At 51.5% G+C, this 21,277-nt stretch overlaps 1 protein-coding gene across 4 annotated transcripts in view; it reads right to left on the bottom strand.

Annotated features, from left to right (window-relative positions):
- ACTL8 (actin like 8) overlaps positions 1-12,342 on the bottom strand; it is a 49,641-nt gene extending 37,299 nt beyond the window's left edge. Inside the window, exon 1 of one of the 4 annotated variants that reach the window (XM_037499671.1) lies at positions 12,279-12,342. The gene's annotated coding sequence lies outside the window, so the exon portion shown is untranslated. Of the gene's footprint in view, positions 1-7,308; positions 7,395-9,486; positions 9,505-10,039; positions 10,108-12,278 lie in introns of those variants that run through there. The other 3 variants (XM_037499672.1, XM_054691521.1, XM_037499669.2) reach the window with 3 other exon arrangements.
- Positions 12,343-21,277: the final 8,935 nt, after the last annotated feature.

The following is a 21,277-nucleotide window of genomic DNA, read 5'->3' as shown; positions in this document are numbered from 1 at the left end:
GGTCCATTGTTAACTGTGAGGGCCTCAGAGCCAAAAATTCATCTGCTGGTCAACTGTACCCACTGTGCCTGAGGCTTCCCTATGGGGAGAAGACAACAAACCCCATCCACCCTTCCTAGAGCAACTATTACACACACCTGGCCCAAGTCATTTCTTCTGGACCAAATATTTCATTGACTTCAGGCCACCCTCCTAGAATGAAAGAATAATGATGAAGGTAGAGGTGTTACCAATGGCTGATGCGTAAAGAAGTTGGCACAAGTGTAATTCTGTATCAGGAGTCAGTATCCTATGGCCACGGACCAAATCCAGGGCCCCTGCCTGTTTTCATCTCAACTGTGAGCCAAGAATGGTTTCTGCCTTTTCAAATGGTTGGGGAGGAAGTAAAAGAGAGAGAGAGAGAGAGAGAGAGAGAGAGAGAGAGAGAGAGAGAGAGAGAGAGGGGGCTGTGAAACACGAAAAGTATATGAAATTCAAATTCCAGTGTCTATAAATAAAGTTTTATTGGAACACAGCCACGGCCATCATTCCCATATGGTCGAGGCTGCTTTCAAGTTACTACACAGAGCCGAGGGGCTGACAGACTAGACGGCCACCACGCCTAAGGTATTTGCTACCTGGCCCTTGACAGGGAAAGTTCACCAGCTTCCACCCACCGTGCATTAACAGGCTCCGTCCTTAGAATCATCTAGAAGGAGGTTACTTCCTCAACCTTCATTTTACAGATGAGGAAGCAGAAGCTCAAAGATGTTAAATAAAGTGCCCAAGTCCCACAGCCTCACCAGGACTGCAGCCGGGCTCCTCCCAGGCCACCTGGCACCACTGTCCATGTCCAACCCACTCCCTGCTCTTCCCTGTCAGACCATGGCTGACAGTTGTCAGGCCATCACCCAGTGTGGACAGCCCTGTCTATAGGTCCTTCTGTTCTCACTGCCCATGGTGGAAGCGGCCAGGGTATCTGGTCAGCTCACTGGCCGCTAGGGCCATAGACCTTCTTCTAATACTCTTGGTTCTTTAGGCCTTTCCAAGCCCACCCTTAAAAAGACCTATAACCGTTTGCTCTCTGGACACTGATGCAACGGATCCAGCCACCCTCCAGACTGGGGCTAGTGGCAAATGTGACCAAGGCAGCAGCGTGGTCAGTGGCCTCTCAAAATGGACAGGCATCAAGAAGTCTTGCTCTCAGGCTGCCCACTGGTCTCCCTTCAACCTGTGGGATCCACAACCTTGCAGAGGCCAAAAGCACAAGTGCCTGGGGCCACTGACCTGGTGATGAAATCGCAAGGCCACCCTTCCCGCGTCTCCCTTTGTGACTATGTGACGAGTGGAGACGATAGCATGCTCTGTTGCCATAGAAACTGGGCTAGGCTCTGTCTGCAGCAGGAAGGATTAAAGATAGACGTTGCAGGCGGAAGTAATCCAGAGGGAGAAGTACGAGCCCACAGATCCCTAAGCTGTGATTAAAGTTTCTCAAAGAGGCTTCTACCCCGTTATTAACTCTGAGCTTAGATGCACATTACAAACCGCAGAGCTCATCAATAAATACAAATCAATATATCTAGAAGGCAAATATTTGGTTTTTATTTATATGCATATTAAATAGAGCCACGTCTCATCTGGCTGGAAGAAACCCAAATAATCCCGTCCAGGCTTTGCAAGCCGGCGACCCAGGGGCCCACGGGAGCCATGGGAGTTGCTTTTATTAGAACAGACAGTCTTCCCAAAAATGTCTAAATAAGTTTGCTAAGATTAAAATTTGAAATACTCTGGAGCACAATTCAGATTTCTGGATTTTCTTGAAACGAATGCAAAGATCTGATGCTGGCAACCCTACGCAGGCCTGAGCAGGGCCACCCCTGCTGGCAGGCCACATGCCCACCTGGTCCCAAGGTCCCCAGGCCCCTCTTGTCCATGCACCCAGAGCCTATCACACCTTGTCTTTCCCAGAGGGTCCCCTCAGGACTCTGAATTTGTGACAGCCCACCCTGAGGACCCATTCTCCCCATTTCATGGATGGAAAAATTGAGGCCTATAGAGGAAAAAACATCTTGCCAAAAATGCCCCCCATGAATTGCTGACAGAGCTGGTCCCCCATGCCCAGCGCCAGACTCAGCTAAGACCCGTCTAGAAGAAAAGTCTAGAGGCTGGGATAATCTGCCAGCTAAAGATGTGTCTAAGGTGAAAATTAGATTTTTCTGCTGACTCCAAACTTGCCATCTTTGTTCCAGCTCTTTGCAGGGGGAGGGAGGGAGGTGAAAGGATCTGTAAGGACAAGAAGAAAGTGCCTCAGACCCTCTGCTGCATCCCTGCACTCTGCCATAGCCCAGGACAGGCTGCTGGCTGCCCCTGACTTCACTGAGGCGGAGGATGCTGAAGCACAGGTGACTAGATAATGGTGGTCAAACTTGGGTTCAGATCTCTTCTCTACTACTTGCTGTGTGACCTTCGCCAAGATGCTTCATCTCTCTGATCCCCTGTCTCTTCACCTGTGCAGTAGGGGTAACAGCACACTATCCAGTAGGACTGCTGTGCAAGTTAAATAAAGGCCCAACAAAGCAATCATGGCAGGCACATACCGAGGGTACAGGTTTACCCACTTTCCAAAAGGAGAATGTTCCTCTGAAACCTTTTGTAAGTCAAAATAGCCATAAAGAAGCAATTACCATTAATTTACATGGAAATTTTTTGAGTGTTCCCAGACCCAAAAAATAACCTATCAAAGCATACCAAATAACACATAAATTTACACTAACGTCTAGTAAAGCAGGAAGGATATGATAAATATGGGCCTGTATACACAGTTGTTCCAGGAAGGAGCTTGGCAGGGTCGCTCCCGCTGCCGCTGGACCCACTGCTGCAAAACCAACACTGGATGCTATTTTTCGCTTTTGTCTTTTGTCATAAAAGCAAAAATTCCCTTTGGATTTCTTCCAGTTAGCAAAAATGGGGAGTAATGTAGGTCTTTCACAAAAGTAAAGTGCTGTAGCTTTCAAAAAGTGGTAGTACCTGTGGTCCCCACCTCTACTGCCACCCCCCACCTGCTCAACTCCTGCCAGGTCTCCCCAAGTCCAGACTCCTCCACTAGCATTCAACCCCGTCTCCAGGCAGCTCCAGCCGCGCTCCCTGCTCCTCCCAGTGAATCACCAGCTGCCTCCACCTCCACTGAGCCCCAGGCACATGCCAAGCCTCCATGACTTTGCTGCAGCAGTAAGTCTCGCCCAGAGTGCTATCCCCTCCCCTCCCATTCAAGACCACCCAGTGCTCAAGGCCTAGAGTTTCCACAACCTCCCCCAGACCCAGGAAGCTCTGCCTCCCTTCACTCCCTCGGAGAGCTTGGTCCCCACCACTCACATCCAGTCTGGTGGCAGCCTCTGTCCTGAGCATCCTGAAGAGGCAGGACATAGCTCTTACATCTGAGATCCTTCTAGTACTGGTAGCACCCAAGCACCCATCTGCTCTCCTTTTGACACAGTTACCCCCAGATTCTGTTCCAGGAATGAGCCTCCCCTCCAAAATGCAGGCCTGGGGGGATGATCACAAGGCCCCAGTCCTTTCAAGCCAGGACACATGGACACATGGCCAAAACCCTTCCATGAGGTCCCCCCTCTTCTGAGACACGGGATTCCAGGCCTGCAAGATTCTTCAAAGTCACCATCCCGGGGGCGGGGGTGGGGGCATCCAAAGGCAATGAGCACATCTTGTTAAACAATCTCCCCACCCTACCCGCACTCCTGGCCTAGTCAAAGCCAAGCTCCAGCCCCACAAGCGCCCTTCTGGCCAATTTCTTCTCTGCCAAAGTTGGCCAAAGCCTTTTTCTGCTTATTGCACCCAGACAAGAGCCCCGACTGATTCTCTACATTCCCCCACATCACAGACTCACTCACCCACCACCCAGAACCCAACCCACAGACCCCCACCCGACCCGGGCAGAGGGCCTCGTGGGCATCACTTGTGCCACAGCCAGAGAGGCAAGACCTTCACTTTCAGGACAAAGTCAAGCTGCCAGCTGCTTCCTTCCTCCCCTGTGTCAGCTGACAAAATCTAAGTCAGCCTCAAAGCCAAGTAGGGGGGTTGCCTTTTGTTTGAAATAAATAAACAACAATGACAGGTAATTGAGCAGATTACATTTCATCGAAAGCAGTCATTTCTCCAGACGCCAAAAATAAAAACCAAGAACCTAAGTCAAATGAACAGGACATGCTGGGATCTTCATTCAGGAACCAAAGATCGAAAGGTTGGTGAAATGCCAAGAGATAGACAAGATAGCCCAGGAGACACAGAAGAGCAGCGTCTGGGGGTTGTGGGCATAGAAGCCACACTCACCCCATCCCTAGTCACCCCACTATGGAGAAGAATGCATAGAATGCTTAGAACTCAGTCTGGAGAGGAAGGGTCAGAGGAGAGCTTTCTTTTTTTTTAAAGATTTATTTATTTATACAAGAACTGGGGTACAGGTCAGAGGCACAGGAGGGTGAGAGGATTCACCAGAGACAGAGCAGGGAGCAGACAGGCAGATCCACTGAAATCTACTGCTGAGAGGAGCAGCGGGCGAGACAGGAGAGGTCTGCCACGCCATGTGGGTGTCTCCCTGGCTGGCCAGGAATCAAACCCATGCTGCAGAGGCTGTGGACAGCTTCACAGCCTGAGCTCAACCCTCTGTGCCACTGGGGAGGCCCAGAGGAGAGCTTTCTAAAAGGCTCTTTAGAACTATCCTGATCTAAGCAACCAGCATCTCTCCTGCACCACTGCAACAGGCCCCACACTGAGCCCCCTGCCTGTCTGGAACCCTGAAGCTTGCTCTCAACAGGAAGTCAGACCAAGTCACTCCTTTGCTCAAACCCTCCCACCACCACCCAGCCTCAGCCCACTCTTACCTTCCTGACCTCACCTCCTACCACCCACCCTGCAGGACCTTGAGCAAGCCCTGCAGGGTCCTACCACAGGGCCTTTGCATAAGCTGTGCCCTCTGCCTAGAACCTCCATGGCTTGCCCCTTGTGCCCCTCAGGTCTGTTTAACCCACCCTGAGCACACTAGCTAACCTCTCCCACCACTCTGCAGCCCCTTTCCATGCCCTTCTCTCCACAGTTCTCCCAGCAGAGCTGCATCATTTGTCTGCTGGTGGTTTGTCTCCCCCAACTGGAACAGAAGCTCCACGGGGGTGGAAAATTTGCTCTGGTCAGGACCGACTCCCTAACACCTAGACAATGCGTGGCACATACTGTGCACCCATAAACAGCAGCTGAATGAATGAGCAAATGAACTCTCCAAAGAAAAATTACAGCACACTCAGGAAGGCTGACTTTCTGAACAATTTGTGTGGCAAGATAGTTAGAAATTGGCCTCAGGAGACTGCCTGGGTTCTAACCCCAACTCGGTGACTTCAGGCTCCCCATGCTCAGGCCAGCTGCCCACTCAGGGCCTCAGTTCCCTCATATGCAAATTGGAGATAGTACCGGCCCCAGGTGAAGGCTGCCAGAGGGCTAAACGCCTCAGCTCCGCAAGGAGATGAGGACGTGCCTGATGAGCCGTCTGCGCTTAAGGTTATGGGTTTAAAAAAAAAAAAAAAAGGTTATGGGTTTTGCTTTTATCATCACTCTTCTGTAACAAACTGCAGCCCAGTGCTGAGCTCCTCGGGAGGTCCTCATTAACAGGGCATCTTTAACAGGAGGGGTGGGAGACAGGAAGAGCGTACAGGAAGCGCGTGATGTAGCAGGGTTATGGCACAGGGCAGGAGACTGGGTTCCAGCCAGGCCTTGATGCTCATCCACCTACAATTTCAGCAAGAGCCCAACTTCTCTGCAGATGAGTCAGGGCCTAGCACCGATTCCAGCTTACAGGGCAGCCATGAGGCTCCGTGCTGGACACAGCCTTGGGGGGACCACGAACGGGTGTACCCCACCCACTAGTCACTCATGTACTTGCATCGCAGCCCCAAAGTCACAAAGCCAGAGTTCACAGGTGATGCCCCACACAGCCGAGCAGCCCCTCAGAGGCCTCGGCAGCGCTGTGGAAGCCTCAATTACAAGGGCAAGGAGTGTCAAAGCTTCTTGCATTTCGGTCACAATATCATCCAGGAGCAGAGGGTAATCCAGGGAAATTATAGTAATTACTCCTTGGGAGGGCTGGCTGCCTGAACTTTGGCTGATCTAAAACCTGGGGTGAGATTTAACTCCCTGGAGTCGGGGGAGACACATGGGGAACCTCAGTCTCCCTCGGGGTCCTGGGAAAATGAAACCAACATCACGTAATAAATGCACACTCTTGTCAGATCCAGGGCCAGGGAAGCCTAGCAGTCAAGAACACAAGTGTCAAGTCAGATCAGCTGGCTCCGCCCCCCTGTGCCCGCCACGAGCCAGACACCATCCTGGAGGGGACGGCCCTCACTCGGGGGGGGGGGGGGGGGGAGCTAAGTGAGCAAACAGGACACAGAGGTCTTGCCAGGAAAGAAGAGGATCAGGCCCAGGTGACTGACCCAGGGCTCAGGGAGTCCCCTCTGAGGAGGGGAGCCTGACTTGGGGCCTACAGGAGGGGCCCAGGCATGTTCCCACACTTCCCTGGGCCTCAGTTTCTCCATTTGTCAATGGGTATGAGTCTCGTGCCTGCGTTTGGCATTGTTGTGAAGGCTGATGGGTTAGTATGAGGGCTGGTCCATGGCGCTTGAGCCAAGGTGATGATCTGGAGACCAGGAGGCTGGGGAGGGCCTGGTCATATGTGGCAATTCCAGCAAATGCATGACACACCCCCCCCCCCCGCCTCCAGGCCAGGCTATCCAATCACAGGGGGGCAGTGGTGAAGAGGGCAGATCCAAATCCCTGTCCCTGTGACCAGGGCAGGGGAAGGCTGCCCCACCACACACCCTCAGCAGAGCCCAGCTCGCTGCCCTTTCACGGGAGGAAGCCTCCAGCAGCACCTCCATTCAGCCATCTCTCCACCCCTCAGCACCCCACCTCCCCTCTAGCTGACACCCTAGCTGCTACACAGTTGCCCACCAGAGTTGTCTGTCTTCGGGTCCCAAGTCGGGGTCTCAATTTGATCCCCTGGGAAGCATATGACAAACCACAGATCCTAGCCCAGGTGACTGGGCCTGCGGTTCTGAGAAAGTCTGATGCTTGGGCACCACAAGCCAACACTGCCCTTGGCCTGGCACTGTGTGCTGTCCCCAGGGTACAGCAGAGCGGGGCAAGAAACGTCTAATCACCTCAAAGCCCCCTCTGCCCCACAGCTCCAGAATCAGGACTGTGCAAGCCTTCCCTGAATGGTCACACTCAAACAGCCGGGCAGAAAGGGAGGGTCCCAGGGGGAGTTACCTGCCGGAGGCGAGCAGGGCCGGGGAAGACTGGATGCTGACAGCCCAGACTCAGGTGTGGCTTTTCAAATGCCGCTAAGCAATGCGAGTGAGGCCGGCTGTGGGTGCTGGCACAGGCCCCTGGTCTTAAAGGGCCCAAGGTGGGAAGGGCAGTTATACTTAACAGGCAGGTGGGCAGAAGGTGGGGGAGGGACAGAGCAGCTGTGAATGGGCCCTGCAGCCAGGACATCCTGGACCTTCAGGCTCAAGTCCCAGCCCATCGTGGAGGGTTTGGACCCTGTGAGCCTATGTCTCTGGGGTGGGGTAACCCACCTCCACCCTCCATTCCGGGGACTCCATATGTCTGAGTCCTTCCCAGCAAGACCACCCTACCAGCTCCCCACTACCAGGAGCCAAGTTTGCCCCCAAGTGCAGTCTTGCCTACAGCGCTCAAGCAGGGGAAGGAAAGGCCTAAGACTTCTGAAGTCAAGTCCCCAGAAAGCAGGAGCATCTGGGATCAAGGCAGCCTCACAAGAGCCCCTCTAACTCCCCAAACCTTCCCATCTGAGATGAGAGACAGCTCCCTGCATGGCCTCTGTCACCAGATGCAGGGGGTTAACTCAGTCAAATGCCAGAGTGCAGCCCTACAGTCACAGCAGAACAAGACTGGGCCCACATTCCGCAAAATCTTCCCACCTGGTGTTCCTTTGGGGAGATGCTCGGTAACAAATGGTCCCATTTTAAAGATGGGGTTGTAGGAGCCCCACGAGGTTACCTGGACTGCGCCAGCAGGGACCTGGCTGGTCCCCAGGGAAGGAAGGGAAGCGGAAACAACTTTCACCAAGTGTCAGCAGCATGCCAGCCACTGGGCTAGGCCCTCAGGGGTCTTTCTAAAGGCCATGGGGACCACAGGGCTCCAATCCGTGACACTTCCTCTTCCTTGGCAGTGGAGGTGCCAGCCCACCAGCCCCTTCCTGGCCCAGACGGCGTCAGATCTGGCTCGCTCTGGTTAGGACATCTGCAACCTTATTTAAAAGTCACTACTGCACATAATTAGAGGCACTTACCCCCTCGGATCCATCCTTCTCCTCCGATCGGTTTTATAGCTAGTAATAACTCTCGTAAATTCCTCAACAGATGGAAATTTTATTTGACTAATCATGGCCGTTTGACTTGCTGGGGTGCAGTGGCTCAGGGCTCGGACTGGCAGAGTGCCAACAGAAGTGATTGTCAGGGGGCCGGGCAATGAGCCCAGAACCCAAGGCCACCTTGAGGGCCCACCCCCCGGAGGAAACCAGAAGGGGCTGGAAAGCGCCAGGCCCCAGGCAGCAATGGCAGCTGTGCCCTGCCTCTTCCAGGTCCAGAGGCACCTCTGAACAGGACACCCAGGCCTTCCGCCCCTCGAGGAGCCTGGTCTCCGGACACATCATGGCTAAATCTAAGGAGCTGTTGGGGTGTCTCAGCTTACAGCATGTTGGCTGCCACCTGTGCCTCTAGTCCATGCCAGTCCCACGCACGCACCCACTCGGTCCTGCCAACAACCCACGGGTGCCCGCGCACTTTCCCATTTCACAGATTCGGGACTAGATGATGGAGCGGAGCCCAAGTCGTGAGGCTGAGCTGCCACCCTCATCTGGGAAATCGAAAGCAGATGGACCCCTTCCACTCACACAACGCCAAGCCATCCGCCTAAGATCCACATCGGCCGCCCCCATCACTGCTAGTAAAACACACCAGCAAGACTCCCCAGTAATTCCGCAGCCCCCTGGAGATGAGGTTAAGGCCCTGGCAGAGGAGCCCCCTCCGCGTATCCTACCTGGAGATGGGAAAACACACTGCACGGAGGGAACTTACAGCACCCCAAGTTAGGAACAGCAACATGCAAGTGACAAACTACTCTCGTGTGATAGACACACACACACCTGGGGTATCATGTCGCAAGCCACCGGCGGGGAGAAACCACAGAGCAATTTGAACATATCAGTTTCATATGAAGTTTCATATAGCGGATGATTAACTCTAATTAGAGAATGAATTAACAAGGGACTGGCTAGAAAGAAGTACAGCAAACTCCGGAGAACAGCGTCAAAGAACCACCCTAGGGTGGACACAGAGTCTCCAAGGAAATGTTCCTAATCCAGACTGAGAGGGCCCCCAAGAAAAAGCCCCCAGGGAGCCCCCCAGCAACACACACACATACCTGCAAGGCTGACACCCACTCCCTGGTGAGCAGGGCACAGCCGGGGTTCACTGTGCCAACAAGCTGGTCTGCTACTGCATACATGGAATGTGCCAGAAATCTGCCTTGGAGGACACCCCAAAAGCTGCTCACAGAAGCCTCTCCAGAAGCCCGCCTCTACACCACTGCCTAGTGGGGGTACTGGGCAGCGGCTGGTGCCGCTGCCTGGGTGTTTCCTTTTCCCAGGGCACAGTCTCTCTGGAAGTGGCCATCGGCCCCTGAGGTTTGGGGGATTTACAGCAACAACACCGGCTCCTTGCCCAGGCTTCTGGGTTGGTGAATGGACTTAGGTCTGGGACCCGGATGGGCAGCCAGCACTTGACTGGCTACACCAGGCCGGTTTTGGCTACTAGACCCAGAGCTCTTTATATCGTATCTGTCAAGCCAGACCCCAACAGGACGCCACTTGTTGCATTCCGGAGAACTCTGTGGTGTTCTAGCCACTGCCAAAGATCCCTGCGGGCTGGGATGTGGTCCCTGCACGTCCCTGCGGCCCTTATAGAGCCGTGCCCACCTGTGCATGCAGCGAGCAGTGCCCCGGGCCTCGGCTCCTGCAAGCCCTTCTCCCCGCTGAAGTCAGGGAGCCCATCTCAGCGGAATCGGCCTCCCCAGCCGCACACAATCCACAGAGAGAACCGCGCAGAGCATTTCAAGGACGAAGGTTCAGAGGTGCCTCTGGACCCCTCACTCGTGTCTTTCTCGATGCCTCTGTCCTTTGCTCCTTCTTGTGGAACATAGTTGGGGAGGCGGGGGTGCAGCGTGCAGGCAATGCATCCTTTCCAACAATCCTGGCTCCCCAAGCCTGTGGATTCCGTCTTCCACACCGTGACATCGCAACCTCATTAACCACAGGCCACTGTTGAGTACAAATTTCAGTCAATCAACCAAGTAAGCCTTGTTACAGCCGCCTCCAGCTGCACGAGCTAATAACCAAATCCTGGTGAGTGCAGCCCTCTGGATGAAGCCGGCCCAATCTAGGGTTATTTCTGCCCTCTTTGGTCTAAACTCTTAGAATCCACTGATTCTATATATAAATACAGCCATTGATTCGATACAAGTCAGCAAAATCTTGCGATTTTTTTTTGGCGTTTCCTCGGTCTTAGTGTGCCCTTGTGAACAGGCTGAGCCTGACCCTGGTGGGAATGTGGCCACAGCAGGGGGTGGCCCTGGTGAGTGTGGAAGAGAAGGGACATGCCTTTTTAGGGCGCCTGCCCCCATGAGGGTGTCACGGGGCTGTGAACAGGGAGCAGACACTGGAAGGCCAGGACTGCCACGGGCGAGGGAGGCTCAGAGTCAACCAGGGCTGAAAATCATCCGTTTCAGCTGGGGCCTCAGAGCTTCCCTCCCGTGTTTCAGGGCCCCTTTCTTTCCCAAAGAACCCTGTCATTTTCACACGAGAAATTTGTCGAGATGGAAATTCAATTGTGGCTGTAATCCAGCAACCAGCACAATTAAAAAATTGCACGTCTAATTTTCAGCAACACCAGCCCGGAAGGCACAAGAAACAAGAGCTCCTTCCTGGGGAGCGGGGACGCGCCCTGCTCAGTCCAGGGCCTGGGGCAAGGAGAGTTAAGGGACCTGGGCTTTGCTATTTTCGCTCTAAGTGCTCAAGAGCCCTCAAAGGAACCCACCCCTCCTTGGAGGGGACTCATCCCAGATGATCCCATCAAAATCCTCAGGGTCTCTAAGTCCCGAGGGAGGGGCTCTCGTTCAAACGAGTGGCGGCTGCTCCTCAGAGCTGAAATTTTTACGATAATTTTGGTTCTCTTTATTTTTCAATAGCCAATGCCTCGTTAATTCAGTACCATTATACGGTAACAGTTTTCTTAGGAAACTTTCCTTGTAGTCCTCACGGTCAAGTACAGCTTCGCACTGGCTCCGAGGGACCAGGCTCAGCGGCACGTCATGTCAGTCACCCTCGGGTGAGAGTTTGCAAAATTGGAAGGCCACTGCCTGTCCCTGGTCCCCCGGCAGTGAGCTCAGCAGCCCCCTCAGGCCCAGAGGCACCAGAAAACCAGCCTGCAAATCTCAACTTTGCAAGGGCATCTGGTAACACCTCTACACTGCCCTGGTTTGGGTCCAACCCAGAAAGAAAAACCACACCGTCATTTTAACAAGGAAAGTTTCCTAAGAAAAACTGTTACCGTATAATGGTACTGAATTAACGAGGCATTGGCTATTGAAAAATAGAGAGAACCAAAATTATTGTAAAAATTTCAGCTCTGAGGAGCAGCCGCCACTCATTTTGAACGAGAGCCCCTCCCTCGGGACTTAGAGACCCTGAGGATTTTGATAGGATCATCTGGGATGAGTCGCCTCCCAGGTGAAATAAAATCCTTAAGAAGGAGCCCCCAGGACTGAGGTAGAGCCCCCCCTGGAAGGACCAGTCCCTCACGGTTAGAGTATACACCTCAGAGGAGAAACCCCCATACAGGAGAGCCCCCCCACCACCAGGCATACAGCTCCCCCAGGGAGGAGCTGCCACCCGAAGTTGAAACAGAGCCCCTAGGAAGAGTCTGGAGGCTGAAGTCAAATCCTCCGGGGGAAGCCCCGGGGCATAGGGAGAGACCCAGCCGCCTCCATCCCCCTGCAAGGGTGACACCCTGGCGAGCAGAACACGCTGTGGCTCAAGGCACGCCCACAGCTGCTCTGCTGCCACACCACACGCCCACAGCTGCTCTGCTGCCACACCAGGGGAACTTGCCAGAAGACCAACCTGTGGAACTTGCCAGAAAGCCAGCAGGGGAACTTACCAGAAATCTGCCCTGGAGGACACCACGAATGCTGCTCACAGGAGGAGTCTCTCCAGAGGCTGCCTACAAGGGGGCGCTGGAGCAGCTGCTGGGTGCCCCCGGCCACCTGCTCTGCAGGAGCCCACACTGGGGCCCACGCCGCAGGGGACCAGCCAGCCCAGGGGAAGTGGGAAGAGGCCTCCAGCTGCAAAGGCCCCCCAGCACCCCCTACTGGCCAGGCTCAGCCCTGCTGGGGATAGAATTTAAAGGGCCCAGAGCCTTTTTCCACGAGTAGGCAAAGAAGGATGAATTTGGTTTTGTTTTTTGTTTATTTGTTGGTTTACAACACTGTACATGATTTAGGGGAATAGGTTCACACCTCTTCGTATGTGTTACCACTCCACCCCCACCATTGTGTCCCTCCCCTATTTTCTCTCCCCATCTGACAGCCTTAACCCTGTAGTCATATTTCAAGTGTTTGTTTTGGTTTAGTTTTGTCAGTTCCTTTGTTGTTTTCTGTATATTCCATGAGTGAAATCATCTGGTATTTGTATTTCTCCTCCTGACTTATTTGGGTTAGCAAAATTCTTCTCCGGTTCCATCCATGTTGTCTCAAATACAAGAGTTCATCCTTTTTTATAGCTCAGTATTATTCCATTGTGCACGCACCTCACGTCTTCTTAATGCACTGCTCTATCAATGGGCATTTAGGCTATTTCCGTAACTTGGCTATTGTAAATAGTGCTGCAATGAACACAGAAATACATATATCCCTTTGAATTAGTGATTTTGTATTCTTAGATTCCTAGGAGTGGAATTGTTGCCCAATAGGGTAGCTCTGTTTTTAATACTTTGAGGAATTTCCATACTATTTTCCATAGTGGCTGAATCAGTGAACCAGTCCACATTCCTACCAACAGTGTATGAGCATTCAAGAAGGATGAATTTTGAGCTTAGAAGCAATTATCAATAAGCAGCGGTGATGGAATATTACTCGGCAAGGAAAAAGAAAGATCACTGATACATGGATTAGTATTATAGGTATTATGTCAAGTGAAAGAAGTCAGACAAAACCTTTAAGTTCCCTGAAGTTCAAGAATAGACAATCTAGTCAACAGTGACAGAAATGAAAAAAGAGGTGGAGGGAGGCATTTTACTGGAAAGGGTCAGAATGAATTTTTCTGGTGTAATGAAAAGATTTTCTATTGTTTTGGAGGTTTAGGCAATAGAGGTATAGATGTTTTTGAAAATCCTTCAACCTGAACTCTTAATATCTGTGCACTTTGTAGTCATAATTTATTCCCCAATTTTTTAAATTAGACCCCAATTTTTTGGTTTCAAATCCAAGCACTGTGTACTGCCTGCACACAGTAGTCAAACAGATATGTTTGGTAGATAAAGGCATGCAGGATGCACACACTATTTTTGCTTTCCTCACACCAAACTTATAAGAGTTCCCCCAAATCATTCAACTATTGCCTGGTTTTCTGGGCTCCCATAACCTTCTGCTCTTAGTTCAGTCACAGTGTTCATTACCATGATCTTAGCTTCAGAGAAGCAAAATGTGTCTGGTAGTGCAGAGTGATGTCTCAAGTGGGTCTGACACTCTGATATTCTAACATGGGTCAGTATGATTCATAGCAACCCATGTGACCATTACTTCTATCACCCCCATTTTACAGATGCGGAAACTGAGATACAGTCTGTCTCAAAATCTACACTCTTCACCCCTCAACCTCTGGAGTGAGTGTCTTTGGTTCAAATCCCAGCTCTTGCACTTGTAAACTGTGGTCTTGGGCCAGCAAGACAAGTAATTACTCTGAGCCTTACTCCACTCATCTTTGAAATAGGAGATAAAAATGTTTCCCCCTTGGATGGTCATGAGGTGCCAGAGCTTATCCACGCAGAATGCTTAGCATGGTGTCCATCTCAAAGCAGCTGCTCACCATGAGTAAACAAGGAATTTCATCAATTCCAAGACACACATCTTCACATTTGCACTTCTCTGAAATCAGAGTGTGTCTTACAATCGATGGCATCTCCTTGGACAATGGCTGTCATGACATAGTTGTCACATAGTTGTCATGACATAGTTGCCGGTGCAGGAGCAAACATGGTCAAGTCTGTTCCTATTGTCATTATTTCCTTGTCTAGGTAAATTTCAAGTAGCTCTTTGAAGAAGAATAAAATAAAAATATGATGAGCCAAGAAAACATCGTGTCATCCTTTACTCAGAAACTGCTTTTCTTTCTTAGTGGTACATAAATTAATGGTGTGTCTTACAGTTGATGATTTCTTAGATTTGATGAAATGCACCACAGCATTATCATCACAAGTCTGTCTTCCTGGCAGTGGATGACTGCACTGTTGTTTCCTATTCTTCTTGCCTCCTGGCTAGTGTGAGATATCTATGCCTTTGCATGTGACTTTGCGGTGCTTCCCACTAGAGTGAGCCAAGAAAATTTCCCTAGCCCACCAAGAGTGGGCTTGGCCACACAGCTTACCTTGGAGCTACAGAACAGTGCATGAGTTCCAATTTGAAAATGTAGGTGACATTGCGTGTTTCTGTCTAGTCATGGAAACAGGCTCTGAGAAGCCACTGGTACAAGGATTGAGAGACAGGTGAAGCCCACTTGGACCCCAACCTACAGCCTGAAGCAGAGCCATCCCAGCCTCTGCAGTAGCAGCAGTCACTGCTCATAACTGTAAGCTCCTGAGATTTAGGGGGCTATTTTTTATACAGCATTAACAGAGTAGTGATAGTTGATACACTGTCTAATCTATGAGCACTTTGAGAGCAAGGCCCGTAGTTTATGCATCTCTCTCACCAGCATCAAGACTGATACCTGGACACAGGGGTATAGAGGACTCTCGGATGCTCAGAGGTGGCTTGGGAGTCAGAGAGGCCTGGATTCAATCTCAGCTCTACCACTTAAAGGTTGGGCGACATTGGGTCAGTCACCTAGAGTTCCTAAGTCTCAGTTTCCTCATCTGTAAAGTGGGGGCTCCCATATCACAGAAGTGATAAGAAGTGAGGGGCAGGATGTGTCAGGGCCTCGCTTGGTGCCTTGTGCTGGCAGCACCCCAGAAACACACCATTCCCTCTCCTTGATAGGTGTTTGTGATTGAATGCATGACTGAGACCCCTGTATCCCATTTCTGTACCCTAGAACTTGCCAGAAAACACTCTTCCAGATGTTTCTGGCACAGGGCAGGCAGGATCTGAGAGGGAAGAGACAACCCTGGGACAGAAGGTCTGGTAGGACCAGGAGAGGTGACGGCCAAGCCTCCCCCTGCAGTCCAGCCCTCCAGGGAACCACTTTACCAATTTTGTGTCCAACCCACCTCATATCCAGGGGCCTGGGCTATTGCCAGATTCGAACTTGATAGCCTTGTGCACCCCCAAAATTTTCTACCCTGGTTATCTCTGTGAAAAGACAAGGATGAGGGGATAAGAGGGCTGCCCATCTGGTCCAGGCAGGGGGCGGGAGTGGGCCAGCTCTCCTACCAGCCAGAGGGGTCCACGTGCACAGGAGACATCTGGATCAGTGCATGCCTGACACCCATCAGAGGCTCCATGCTGGGACAGAGTGTTCAGCAAGGAGCCTGGATTCCAGCCCTGACAATGCCATGGTCCCTTAACCTCTCTGCGCCTCAATTTCTCTGGCTCTGCAATGAGTAAAATCTACAAGTCTCCATGGTTCTTGTCGCAGAGCCATCTGTGACCCTAGAGGAAGCCATGGACAGCCTTCTAAGAACAATGCATCTGACTTCGCACTCCAGGACTTTGGAGTAGTGGCCTCCAAGGAGACATCCGGGGTTCTGAGAGTCTTGTGCTTCCTGGTATTTAGGGGTTGGTGGCCCAGGGGATTCTCTCTCATTCAGGGCCTCTTTGATATCTCTCTACCAGAGACAGTGGAACTTCCACTGTGCTTCTCTCTCGTTGTCCTCAGAGATTCCCAGGCGCATGGCCTCCTCCATCCCTGCTCATTAATTATCCCTTTGTTGCCATGGTTTTTCTGAGCCTTCTATTGAGAGCAGGTCCAGAAACAAGCAGCAAATCAGATCATCAGCTGATCTTGGGCTGAAGGGTCTTCAGAACCTACACCCATGAGTGTGTAAGCACATGCATCTATTGCACACATCACATGCACATACATACAAAGGCATGCACATCCACACATCTACACATAGACACATGCATCTATATGTATGCTCACACGGGCATGTACATGTATGTGCATGCACAACAAACACGTGCATGAATATGAATACAAACACATGTGCCTCAGCCCTCCACGCCACCCCTGCAGAGAGTGACTGCTCCTCATCCTACCTTCACCGCCACTATCGCATCTTCTGCCCCTCCACCATCTGAGATCTGCCACTGCAGTTTCCTCTCTGGAAAAGTCTTCAGTGCTTGCCTAGGTCAGGAAGGTTTAGGGGACACAAATGGTTAAAACTGGTAGCTGGGAATCACAGGATCACCCACCCTGTCACGCCCTCCCTATGTGATGCTGGGGTTGTCGGTGAGAAGGTTACCTGTGCTGCCACCGCTGTCTCCCATCACACATGTACTATGCAAAGCGGTTTTAGGAATTTCATCCACACAACGCACCTACAAGACAGGCATGATCAACCCCATATGTTATTTAGCCACTGTCTATCAAGTTACCCCAAAACTTAGCAGCGTAAAATAACTTTTATTATTCTATACAGCTTTTGGGTTAGGTATCTGGGGGTGAATTTGCTGGAAGACACTAGCTTTCCCATGAGCTCATGGTCAGGCTGTCAGCCATGGCTGCAGTCTCATCCGAAGGCTCAACTGAAGCTGGAGGAGCCACGTCCAAGTACATCCTCATAGCTGTTGGCAGGAGGCCTCAGTCCTTGCCACGTGGCCACCTAAGTGGCCTCAGGACTCTCAGGACTGGCAGCTGGCTTTCAGAGGAAGTGATGAAAGAGAGGAAGAGAGAGTGAGAGATAGAACCTAGTCTTCTGGACCTGGAAGTGAATATTACCCCTTCTGCCATGTTCTGTTCGTACACTGCTGGCAGATATTGATGAAGGGGATAAAGACTAGGGGGTGGGGATCCCATTTTACCATGGGAGAAACTGAGGCTCAGAGAGATGAAGTGACTTACCCGAGGTCACACCACCAGCGTGATGGAGTAGAAATTTGAACCCAGGATTGTCCAAGCCCAACATGTATACATACCCTAACTATACACCTCTCCTCTATCCAGGCTCGGTTTCCCTCAATGTTAGATATATCAGAGAAAGGAGTCGCATGGAGTCACCCTAAGGGCCTGTCCACTTAGAAAGTTGAAAGACTTAATTAGCATTTGTCATCAGTCATTCTCCCGACTTCCAGACACCAGGTTCTTGTCCACTTTAACAAAATAGCCCCCAGTAGCTTCTGTTCTTTATAAAATTGGCTGGTACAAGCCTCAGACCCTCTCCGGGATGTGCTTATGTCCTCTGGAGAATGGGAGCAGAGCGGGCACAGATAAGAGCTGGTGAACAGGAGGTGGGTGACAAAGCTGATGTGACCACTCACATGATGATGAAATGACGGTGGTGGCCGTGGTGATGAGGATGAGTAATATGTACTTTGGGCCCTTCCTGCGACACTAGGAACTTACATTTCATTTTATCTTAAAATCTTTGCTGTGGGTGTAGGGTACAAGTCTCCTTTCAAGTTAGACTAGATCGGGACGCTTGATTGCCCTAGGGCAATAGACATACATCCTGAGGGATGACCGGAACACCTGCGGGGGGGGGAGGTTGGTGATGGATGTGCTTTGCGCCCCAGGGACTGGTCAGTGGACGCCTTGTTAATAAGATTGGAGCTGTGGGTGGGAGTTGGGTGTATATCATTGGACTCACCCTCCCTAAAGTCCAAAATCCAGTGTTCATTTTGACCCACCCTTCTCTGTCAATAAAAAGGCCAGGGTCTTGCTCTTGAGCAGCATCCTGCATGTAGCATCCTGCATCCTGCAGCCTATTCCATGACTCCTGTTTCTTTTCTTTATCACTGCAGTGTTGCTGATGCAACAGTTGCCACTAAAAATGTAGACCATGGACCAATCAGCAGAGTGAGCATCACCTGGACACTTGTCAGAAAGGCAGAGTCTCTCTCTCTCTCTCTCTCTCTCTCTCTCTCTCTCTCTCTCTCTCGCACACACACAAAACACACACACACACACACACACACACACACAGAGGATGGGCATGCACCATTGAGTTTGCAAAGAGCTCAAACCTCTTAGAACCAAGGGCTAGCACAACCAATCCAGAAGGGGGAATACCATTTTTGTGCCAACCTTGCAGATGAGAAAACTGAGACTTGGAGAAGGGGGCCAACGAGGGGTAGCCCCAGGATGAAGTTCTTGATCCTCTTCCCAGACCGGCCCATTCCTACCGCTCAGGAAGGACCTCCCATCTACCCAGGCCTGGTGAGTTTGTGGGACATGAGAACCCAGCCCCAAAGCCTCAGACCTGCCCACTGCCTCCTCCTCAGGGCCCCTGCTGCCAGCTGCCCTCAACTCCCGGGTGTTGTGGGTAGAGCAGGGCGAGGCGGCCCGCCTGACAGAGAGTGACCTTGTTCCAAATTACTCCAGGGGAAGGACACTCAGAATCAAGAGGACACTCAGCACAATAGCACACAAACATTTCTGAAAGAGGGGGAAAAAATTAAGTCTTTGAAATAACATTAATCATGATAATGCTGTTGCCGGGTCCCTCCCTTGGTGTTTGCTTTCTCGAGGTAGGTTTAACCCTTGGCAGCCTGGGCTCTTTCTCACTCCCTGGACCAAGAAACTCATCTGGGGCCTTCGAGGACACCTTTTCCCAACTCCTACCCATCTTCTTGGGTCCAGGGGTCACTCCCAGGCAAGGTCAAATGACTCAGGGGCCCAACAGGAAAATAATGAAGGAAAGAAACTATCGCTTAAAACTAGGTTATCCAAGTTCTGCTGGCTTGCCTTGTTTTAAAACTGAGTCTGGGGTCCCGGAAGCCCCCTCTGTCCTGGGAAAACCACGAAGGGCCATCACCCTCGCTGAGACTCTTGGACAGAAGACACCAGATGAGTTTCTTGGTCCAGGGAGCAAGAAAGAGCCCAGGCTGTCCCGAGGGAGCTGCTGCTGCCCACTTTGGGCTGATTGCTACCACCTGGGGTCCCCCTACCATGTTGGGGTGCCCAGCCCTCAGGGTGACCATATCTGGAGAGGGGGGCTCGAAGGAGGTAATGAGGTTACATGAGGTCATGAGGGTGGGCTCTGACCAGTAGGACGCGTCCATGGGCAGAGAGGAACCCAAGAGGCACATCACGGAGGACATGGTGTTCTAGCAGGCAAGGAGAGAGGCGCAGGAGACAGCAGCCCTGCCGCACCTTGACCTTGGACTTGCAGACTCCAGAACCCAATCGTGAGAAAATGATTCTGTACTTTAAGCCCCTCAGCCTGTGATCTTTTGTTCTGGTAGCTCTAAGCAGACTAACAGGTTTAGGGGAAATATAAGAGTGGTAAGAATCAACACTGCCCCAGTCCCAGGGTATCCCAGGCAGCAGTCAAATGCCCACGTGGATGAATGAATTTAACCCTCACAACGACCCTGCGAGACCGGCACTGTTAGCAGCTCCATGTTACAGACAAGGAAACTGAGGCTCGAGGAGTTTAAGTAACTTCTGCCAAAAACTCACAGTTCCAAAATGTCAGTGCTGGGATTTGAACCCTTCCAGCGAGGGGCAAATCTTGGCTTCTGCGTGACTATGCTAGGAATGAGCACCCACGTTGCCCAAACTTTCCATTTTCCAAGAGGAATTGAAAAAGTGTCTCATTTTCAAATGCTGGCTCCTAGTGAAGGAAACAATAATATTTATGGGCATAAACAAAAGATAGTTGTGTCTCTCAGCTGCCAGTTTATCATTTGCTGCTCAAAAAATCTCGGCATGTCAGAATTAAATTGTGTCCACACCACCTCCCACACAACTTCCTCTGCTCATCCAGTATGAATGAGGATCCTGCAACTGTAGGTTGGTTTTAGAGTCTTAGGAAGTCAGAGCCTCCTTCCCCAATGGAGCCAACGGGAAGTTAGACATGCAGTATCAAGCCCTCCTTTCATAAATGGCTTCCTATGCTCAGAGAGGCTCCATGGAACACTGAAGTCACACAGCAACTGATGTCAAGACCACTGAGAGCTGCTCTCTGGTCATCTGTCAAATCAATATTTCCCCTGCCTTTCGGATCTGTTATTACTGCTCCTTATTAGCTGTTTCTCTAGATCTTCACATTTGGCTGTCCATCTGCCTCCCTTCTATCCATCCATCTACTCATTCATTCATATATCCAGCCACCCATTCTTATCCAGCCACCCATGCCTGTCCATCCATCCATCCAAACATCCACCCACCCATGCATCCACCCACCCCCTCCAACCACCCATCCTTGTCCAACCATCCATCAACCAGCCATGTAGCCTGGTTCAAGTTCTGCCCTGATTGTGAACTTGAAGTCGGAAGCTTACCTTACCTATTTCGTAGCCCAACGTTACACAGCACTACATCTGGCACAGGCTTACCCAACGTGACAGCTTCCTAATTATTAGTCTTTGGACAAGGAAGGCACTTCACCTTCCAGGCCCAGTTTCTCATCTAAATAGGAGCATGACTCCACCTACTTCCCAGTGTCAGGAGGAGGCACATAGTAGGTGTACAGAAACAACCAGCTGTGATCATTAGCTTTTGTGAGGAACTGGGGCCCCACTTGAGGTGCTCTGCAGGAGCCTTCCAGCTCCCCACCGCTGGCTCTGTGTGTTCCCAGCATGTGCCAGGGTGGTGTGGAGCCTTCCTGCAGGAGAGGGAGTGGGGTGAGTGTGGCATTGGGTCGCAGAGGGAGGAGGGCAGAGCAGGGCTGCCGAAGGCCAGCAGGAGACGGGCCAGGGTGGGGGTCTCTGCCTGGCATAACTTCCAGAACCCTGTGGGGCCACGCGAGTTTCCCCCTCATCAGCTTCTGTGAAAAAT

Source organism: Talpa occidentalis, unplaced genomic scaffold (assembly GCF_014898055.3).
Source record: "Talpa occidentalis isolate TD23 unplaced genomic scaffold, MPIMG_talOcc4v2.1 talOcc4.9, whole genome shotgun sequence".
Classification (NCBI taxonomy): Eukaryota; Metazoa; Chordata; class Mammalia; order Eulipotyphla; family Talpidae; genus Talpa; species Talpa occidentalis.
The sequence above is the reverse complement of the archived record's forward strand: the minus strand, read 5'-3'. Positions and strand labels throughout refer to the sequence as shown.